The sequence below is a fragment of the Silene latifolia genome, chromosome 8 (genome assembly GCF_048544455.1).
Source record: "Silene latifolia isolate original U9 population chromosome 8, ASM4854445v1, whole genome shotgun sequence".
Lineage (NCBI taxonomy): Eukaryota > Viridiplantae > Streptophyta > Magnoliopsida > Caryophyllales > Caryophyllaceae > Silene > Silene latifolia.
The window spans coordinates 73,396,482-73,405,367 of NC_133533.1; the positions used below are offsets into that span (position 1 = coordinate 73,396,482).

The 8,886-nt window shown below is 43.2% G+C and overlaps 1 non-coding gene across 1 annotated transcript; it reads left to right on the top strand.

Moving 5' to 3' along the window:
• Positions 1-478: 478 nt before the first annotated feature.
• On the top strand, positions 479-585 carry LOC141597565 (small nucleolar RNA R71). The gene has a single exon (XR_012522794.1). It is a non-coding gene; the product is annotated as a small nucleolar RNA R71 (small nucleolar RNA).
• Positions 586-8,886: the final 8,301 nt, after the last annotated feature.

Below are 8,886 nucleotides of genomic sequence, written 5' to 3' on the forward strand. Positions count from 1 at the left end.
CTTGGTGTTTTCATTGTAAAAATTTGAATAAGGGGTACCACTTTTGTAAGCTTGGAAAGCATTAACTTGTTCGGTTGTTCCCCTACACTCACTTGAGTCATGACCCAAAGTTCCACAATTCTCACATATCCCACTTGGGATTGATGAGGATGCCGTCATGGCATTGACATGATGCTTTGATGTTTTTGAGTTTTCCTCAAGTCTAGCCATAGCTTGTTCAAACTTCAAGTTGATTGTGTCAATGTGAGCACTAAGTTGAGCACCTAATTGAGTCACGGTATCCACTTCATACTTTCCTCCTCTAGTAGCCTTGCGAGGCCTACTATATTGTGAATTATGGACCGCCATTTCCTCAATCTTGTTCCATGTTTGATTGTCATCAACTTCGGTGAACATTCCATTTGATCCCATATTGAGAATGTTCCTTGAATCTTCATATAAACCATTCCAAAATTGTTGCACTAAAAACCATTCGCTAAGTCCATGGTGAGGACATGAGCGACAAATACCTTTGAACCGCTCCCAAGCTTCATACAAAGATTCTTCATCCCATTGCTTAAAACCCGTAATTTGAGCTCTTAGCATGTTAGTCTTTTCCGGTGGGTAGAATTTTTTGTAGAAAGCTAGAGCTAACTTCTTCCAAGAATCTATTCCAAGGGTGGCCTTATCAAGGCCCTTCAACCATTGCTTTGCGGTGCCGATTAACGAAAAAGGAAATAAGACCCATCTTATTTGGTCTTGAGTCACGCCCGTTTGAGAGATAGCTTCACAATAATCGCAAAAGGTTTCCATATGAGAATGAGGGTCCTCACTAGGCATTCCCCCGAATTGGCTCCTCTCAACTAGTTGGATGAAGGCGGACTTGGCAATAAAATTACCGGTGAGATGTTGTGGTGTAGGAGTACCATTTGGTAGATCCTCCTCGGTGGGTATAGAGTGTGACGAGAATTTAGGCATTGTAGGTGGATTTTGTGGGATATTGTTTAATGGGTTTTCTTCTCCTTCTATTGCGAAAGGATTGACAAACTCACTAGTGGGTTGATCAACTTCACCAACACCTCCCAAATTCCTCCTAACAAGCCTCCTATTATTCGTCAAGGTTCTTTCGATTTCACGGTCAAAAGGTAACAAATTTCTTTGTAACCTTCTAGACATGCAAAATATCAAACAACTCGAAAACAATTAGAACAAACCTTGAGGAGTTTTACTTCCCCAAGGTGAAAAAGACACAACTAAAAACAATAAAAGAAATCTTAAATCAATTAAACACCGTCCCCGGCAACGGCGCCATTTTTGATCGAGTCCATTTGGTGTTCACAATTAAGCATATGTGGTCGTTGGTCAATGGTCGATACAAAACACAATTTATACTCCACGAGCAACTCTACAATTAGTAAAGAGGCAAGTAAAGGTCGGATCCCAAGGGACGGGTATTGAAATGAGAATTCTATTGTAACTAGTAGTGTCTAGGGGTGTCACAAATTGAGTTGGTGTAGAAGGTTACTAAACTAAAATAACAATGAAAATAAACTAGCAAGATGAATAAAATAAGGGGTGTAAACAATTGATTAAAGGCACTAGGGTGTCATGGGTTCATAGGGGATTCATGGGATATGATCATACAAACATGTTCTCAAATTATAAGCAAGCAATTATTGTTGTGATGGATTGAGTTGGGTTATATCTTACAATCCTAGGAAAGTTTGGGTCCGGAGCCGAATCGATTAGATTGTACAACACCTACAAGTCGACTTAATCTTTCCTACTCAACACATGCATGGTCTAACAAGACTCGAGTTGGGTTATGTCTTACAAGTCAAGTTGAAAGGATAGAAGATGATAGTAAATGCAAGGATTCATAGGCTTAGCATTTCATCAAACATAACATGTGCATGTATTAAGATCAAAACAAGCAAGCAAATAAGATATGAAAGCATATTAATTTAAGCATGAATCATTCCCCATGTTGGTTTCCCTAATCACCCATTAAACCCTAGCTAAGAGACTACTCACTCATTATCATATTGATCATGCTAGAAAGGTTGTCAATCATACTAACATAATGAAACATGATGAATAAATGAAAGTAATTAGCAATAATTAAAAAGGGATTAAGAGATTATACCTACTAATGATTCCAAAATAATGATGCAAAGAATAATAGAAGAACTTGATGATTGATGGAAGGTTGTCAATCTCCCAATAAACCCAATAATCTTCTAATTACCCAAAATAAAGTAAGAACAAGAGAGAGATTAAAGAACTAAAACTTGGATTAAAACTTGATTAATATTTGATTACAATATTGAAGAGAGATTTGATTGATATTAACTACACTAATTATTGATAAGAAGAACATGCTCCTCTAATTAGACTAATGGGGTATTTATAGTGAAAATTAGGGAGGATGCATTAGGGTTAACTAAGGGCTAAACTAGTAATTACACTTTTTAAGTTGAGCAAGGAGACTCCGGTATTCTCCGAGAGAAGGGCTTCTCTAATCGTGGCTTGAAGAATGAAAACGTGCTGTACTGAAATCCGTGCGGATGGGAGTCGGGACGGCCGAATCTGGGTTGGAGAATCCGAGCGGATTCTTGGTCAAGACGCTCGGATTGGCGAGGTGGAATCCGAGCGGATTCCTTTGAGGGACGCTCGGATTGTGCTGGACGGACGGGCGGATTGTGTACAATCCGTTCGGATTGTCAGCGACATCTTTTCTTCTTCTTTTCTTCCCTTTTCTTCATGAATTCCTTGGGGATTTCCTTGGGGACTCAAGGATCCTTTTCTCAACATTGCTCTTCTACTATAATATGTACAAAGGCCTTCTAGTCTTGTCTCTCCTTGAGGCTTGGTCATTGAATACAATCAATTTAGCCTCGTTTTGCCATGAAAATGCAAGATTCTTACTCCTTTCCTACCAAGGGATCAAAATCTCAAAGAATATGCAAAACAAAGAACTAAAGATAAGAAATGACCCAAATAGGCACTAAAAAGCATGGAAACAATGGCAATTCGGGGGCTAAATATGCGCCAATTATGGTCGCATCATATCGTAAGTGCCTTACTGGCGAATTCTTGGGGAGGCTCTTGCCCCCTGCATGTCTTGCACAGTTTCGCTGTGGAGGGCATGCAAAACAGTCTGACTCCTGATCAACTTTCTATTGCTGAGCAATAACTAGTTATGTTCCAGGCGGGTTGCAGAATGCCCCTTGTTCCTGCAGCTACTGTTTGCAAGTTTCTTCTTCTAGTTATTTCATTTTATCTGCTTGTTGTAAGACTACTCGTCATTGGATACTCTTTGTTGTGGCACCTTTAGGACCTTGACTGATTGCAAGTATATCATTTTTTTTATTTGAGGAAGCACCTGTGAGAATTTGGTGTTTCAGCATTCTGGTTGCTGCATATCTCCTGGATCCTCAGGCTGTTCGGACTCCTTGATGGTTGAACGACATGCACTGCCCCCATACCATGGATCTCTACCCTGCCAAGGATCACAATGCAAGATAACGAACAACCAACCACTGAATACCTCACCTCCTTGTTGATCCTCCAAAAATTGTTCTCTCTGAATGTTATTCTGGAAGCAGAGTCGTCTGATGGACCTTCCAGCTAGCATGATTATCTATTGGATCTGTAGAAATACTGGTCCTGGCTTGGATGTTGCCCTTAGATTAATGAGAGCGTCTGCCCCCATATTCTGGTCCGCAACCGGAGATCTGTCTTGTTTTGGATGGTTTGAGATGCTTGACTTTCAGGGACTATTCAAGCTTGGACGATCAGCTCCCCTCCTGGTACCCTGGTCTATGAAGGTAGTAGAGACTTAACGACATAGTATAATGTATGCTGAGCTTCTTCCTGCTGTCGTACCACTACTGCACTGACTTCTACCTCAGTTACTGGTAGATATAGGAACAGTGGTTCTCCCGAATATGGTTTGCCACAAGAGCCTCTCTAGATGTATGGTCAGCACCATAGGTAGCCCTCCTAGGCCCTGAGTCTTCCTCCAGCTGTATAACATCGATTGCTTTTGTTTGTACTTCCTCGAAGGTAGTGCATGGGTACTTGGTTAGGTCCTTGTATAAATCTGAATCCTGGTGGAGTCCTTGGCGGAAGGCTTCGATAGCTGTGGCTATGTCACACCGGGGAATTGCTGCATGTTCAGGAAATCTCGGGTAGTCTCTTCTGGTCCTTGCACTATTCGATACAGGTCGCTGGTTTGCTTTTCTGGTTTGCGGCTGCTGGCGAACTTACTGGTGGAAGGCGTTAACTAGGTCGGCGAAGCAGGCTATGCTCTTGTTGGGCAGGCTGACGAACCACTGCAAGGCTGCTCCGGACAACGTGGACCCGAACCCCTTGCACATACAAGCTTCGTTTAGGGACCCTGTTGCGGTTATCACCATCATTTTCTGCTTGTAATGGTTGATGTGATCGAGAGGATCCGTGGTCCCGTCGTAGAGTGTCATGGTTGGTGGTACACATCCTTTGGGGACACCAACGAGGGCTATGTCATCCACAAAAGGGGTGTCTGCGTAGCTATTGCGTGCTGCCTTCTCCAGGGGTTGTGCTACGCCTGGAATCCTGTACATCAGGTCCCTTAACTCCTGGTACTGCTGCTCTAGTAAGCTACCTGTTCCATCAAGAGGGTTAGAGGGAGGTGGAAAAGAGCCAACAGTTGTACCTCCTAACCAGGTTCCTCCTAGGAACTGATTGCCTGGTTGACTCGCCAAAGGTGTAGTGTAAATAATGGTTCCTGGTTGGCATTCTGGTGCCTGGTGAGAGGAGGTTCCTCCAAGCCAGGTTCCTCTAGAGAAATGACAGCTTAATGGATTCATCACGTTAGTGCTGGATCCTGGATTCCATCCTGTTGCCTGCTGGACGGGTGTTCCTTCAAGAGATTGCAAGTTAGTCCCTGGCAAGCTATTAGACAAATTACTACCTGGATTCTACTGCAGACTAGGTGGCCGATCAAAAGACAGGAACCCTAATCCGCTGGGCTCGATGGCTCCTCTGGGTGGTACTCCTTCGAGATCCAATCTGGTGACGAGTTCTGACGGAATCTGCCGGAACAATCCTCCACTGGTGGCTGAAACTGGGACCTCAGAAGGTGGAGGTAGTGGAGCAGATGCTGACCTAGCCTGTGCCACCGTTGCGATCTGGTTCCTGGGATCTTGATTATCTTTCCTCAAGCTTTCAATGGCCTGATGCAGGGTGTCCATTCCCTCTAACACCACTCGCATTGGGTCTGGTGGTGAAGCTCCTGATTTCTTGGGATTTCCTCCGAACATCTCCTAGATCTGGGTCCTGGTGAGGACTTCGCTCCTACTGGGGCTACTCTCCCTGCTAGATTTCGTCACACTAGGTGTTGCTGATGCTTTAGGCTCCTGCGGTGGCTTAAAAGGTGGTGGCATGGCTTTGGGAGACACGCTGACGGGATCCATCTGGCTGGTCGCTAGTGACGCGGTGATTGGTCCCGTGGGTGCTGGAAAAGGCCTTCCACCAGAAGGTTGAGGGGGTGCTCCCTGGGTGCTGGACGGATTCGAACTGGCTCCAGACATGGAGATGAATAAAATTGCGCTTGCGAAATTAGGTTATAGAGAATGATCAGTATGCCCCACGGTGGGCGCCAAATTGTTTTGGTAAAAATTTACCGGTTAGTTGTTTCGATTAGTGAATCAAAGTGATCGTCTATAACTACGAGCGAATCAAGGAATCACGGTGCAAACTAAAATAAAAGACAACGAACGAAAGATCGACGCAAGGAGTTTTTTGTGACGCGGAAAACCCGGTGTGGGAACAACCGCGGGGGGAGTCGGAATCCCGCCAATATTAGCACTATAATCGGAATATTTTAGCAAGTAAGGAAATAACAATGGTATTTTCTCTAGTAATTGACGGAAATAATTCTTAGGATGAAGTTGATGTAGTCTGGTTGTTGTGTGTTGCCTTGGAATGAAATGTCTCTTGAATGAATTTGCTCTTCCTTTTATAGTTGTTCTTTTAGGGTTCAGCTCCAACAGGCTCCTCCGAATCTATTTCCTAGATTCCAGGGGCAGTTACCTCATTTTTAGGAGTCAAATAAGCTGACAATTAACTCCTTTGACTATTGCTTTTACTCACATTAAGTGTGTTGTAAATCTCCTCTTAAATGCTCCACTAAATGCTCAACTAAATGCCTCATTAAATGCTAGCCGTTATTTGACCAGATGCTCCATTAAACCCATATTATTCTCTCCAATCCCTATTTTTATGCTAGCCGTTATTGACTAATTCCCCAACTTTCTCCTCCTTTTAATGCTAATCTTTATTCCTCTCATATAGCTGCTTCCTCTAGGGTTTCGCTTCCTCAGGCTCTTCCGGAATGAGGCTCCTCCGGAATTAGGCTCCTCCAGAATCAGGCTCCTCCAAAGTCAGGATCCTCCGGAATGAGGCTCTTCCAGAATCAGGCTCCTCCAGAGTCAGGATCCTTCGGAATGAGGCTATTCCAGAATCAAGCTCTTCTAGAATCAGGCTCCTCCAGAGTCAGGCTCCTCCAGAATGAGGTTCTTCCTGAATCAAGCTCCTCGACTTCTATGTCCAGTCGCCCAAAAATAGGAAGTATGTAAGTTGACCCTTAAACCATCATATGACTCAGATTTGTCCACGACATTGATCCTCCCAAGCCTCGATTGTCCACTCGTTGCTTGCCACGTGTACCTATATGAAAATGTGAATTTTGCCCACAACAGCGGCCACCGTTGACCCACTGCCTTATTCCGGCGACCACCATTGACTACCGGCAGCCACCATAGATAGGCATTGACCGGCAGTCAACCACCCTTAACCGGCGTTAACTTTTTGTTCATTGACTTTTGGGTGGATTGTATGTAATATTAGAGATTAACCTTTAAGATGATGTTAAATAATAATAATAATAATAATAATAATAATAATAATAATAATATTAATATTAATAATAATATGATAATAATAATAATAATAATAATAATAATAATAATAATAATAATAATAATAATAATAATAATAATAATAATAATAATAATAATAATAATAATAATAATAATAATAATAATATTGATAATAATAATAATAATAATAATAATAATAATAATAATAATAATAATAATAATAATAATAATAATAATAATAATAATAATAATAATAATAGGAGACGGTGTGGCAATTTTGCGAGAGAAAAGTGAGGGTGTGTGATGCCGCCTGCTGCTGCTCGTTCGGTCGCCTGCCACCGTCTCCGGCTAGACAATTGGACCTCACGTCGTCCGTCTTGTATGTGTTGCGGTGTTAGGGTTTTATTTTTCCGGTGAGTTATGCGGGTTTTATTGTTGTGTTTTAGGGTTTGTCATTTTTGCGGTTGTCTTCTGCTCCGGTGCGCTTATCAGTCTGAAATTCTCGACGGTCTGAATTGTCTTCCTCCTAACGTCAACAACCAGATATTGTCGGTGTTTTGTGGCATTTGTGTTGTCATTTTTAGAGGCTGAGATTATCGGGTTTACGGGTTTTCGGGTTTTAAGCGTGGAGTTTTCTATTCAATTTTATTTTGCCTGAGTTTTGTCTTTACAGCCGCCTACCAGCGCCGGGGAGGGGTTTACACATCACAACCTCACTTTCGTTGCCTTAGGTTTTCTTTAGGTGTTCGTTTTTTTCCGTTTAGGTTTGTGATCGTTGCTGCCCGTTTGTCGCAGTGGCTACTTGTCGCGTGTTAGCCCTCGATGCACACTGGCCTCTCTTTGTCTCCGCCCAGTAGTGTTACTGATGTCAGGTGGTGTTGGCCTACGTTGCTGCCTTTACGAGTGGGTTGTGGTTCGTTGGTTTACCTCTCCTGCCGCATCCTCTTTCACTGGGCCCATTGCATAGCCTAGCATCGTGTTGTTGCCGGAGTGCACCTTACTCGGTTCTGCCATGTTGTTGCTGTGGTGGCTGTTTGGCCATGGGGTGCGCTGGTGCTTTTGGTGTCTCGGTTGTGTGCCCTCTCCATGCACGTGGCCAACTTATTACTTTTTTGTACTTTCTTGATTTGCTTGCTCCCCGACTTGGTAAAGTTTCACTGTCCTTTTGTTGGTCTTCATAGGTGTCAAAATGGTAGTGGTAGGGGTCTTGTTAAAACTGCCATGCTACGACACTTGCAGGATCGACACTGTCGTGGTGAAGCTATGGTACTTACACGTCAAACTCTTTCTGATAGTTTGACTGTTTATTCAAATGCTAAAATTACTTTATAGCGGATGGGGGTTTGGTTGTGTGGGGTGTGCCTTAGAAACTATACCTTTATTAAAAGATGTCGTCATAGTCGGGACGACATTGTGGTGTCTCCGATTTGTGATGATGGCCTTGTCCATTTTTTTTTTCTGGTATTGCCCAACCTACTATTCCGTCTCCGTCAGTTATCTCGTCTGATGTTGGGGTTGAGCCAGTTGGTTGGACCATCTCTTTGCTTAATCGTTTGCTTTCTGTGGGGTTATGCACTGTGAAATCTATCCCTCATAAGTGTCGCCTTGGGTTTACTCGGGTTTTAAAAGGGGCTTTGGATGATGTGGGTGGCTCTTCTGGTGATCTCTCTTGTTGGATTTGTTTGATTGTGTTGCCCCTTTGTATACTTAAGACATTTTCCCCGAGGAGTAATCTTAAGTGTAAGACCGCTGTCAGACATCGGCGCCCGGAGGAGAGTATTACAAGTGCTATTCTTGCTTGGGGTGTGCCTGGTGGCAGTTTGCAGCTCTTACGGGCGACTTTCGATGAGGTTCCCTCTTCCTTTCATGTGGAGGAGGATCTTGATTTGAGCGAGCTTAACCTTCGGCAGTGTCAGAGGAAGATTTGTGATGGTCATTATACTGCTGTTGTGCGGGTGCTTTCCTCATCAGGTAATGCCCC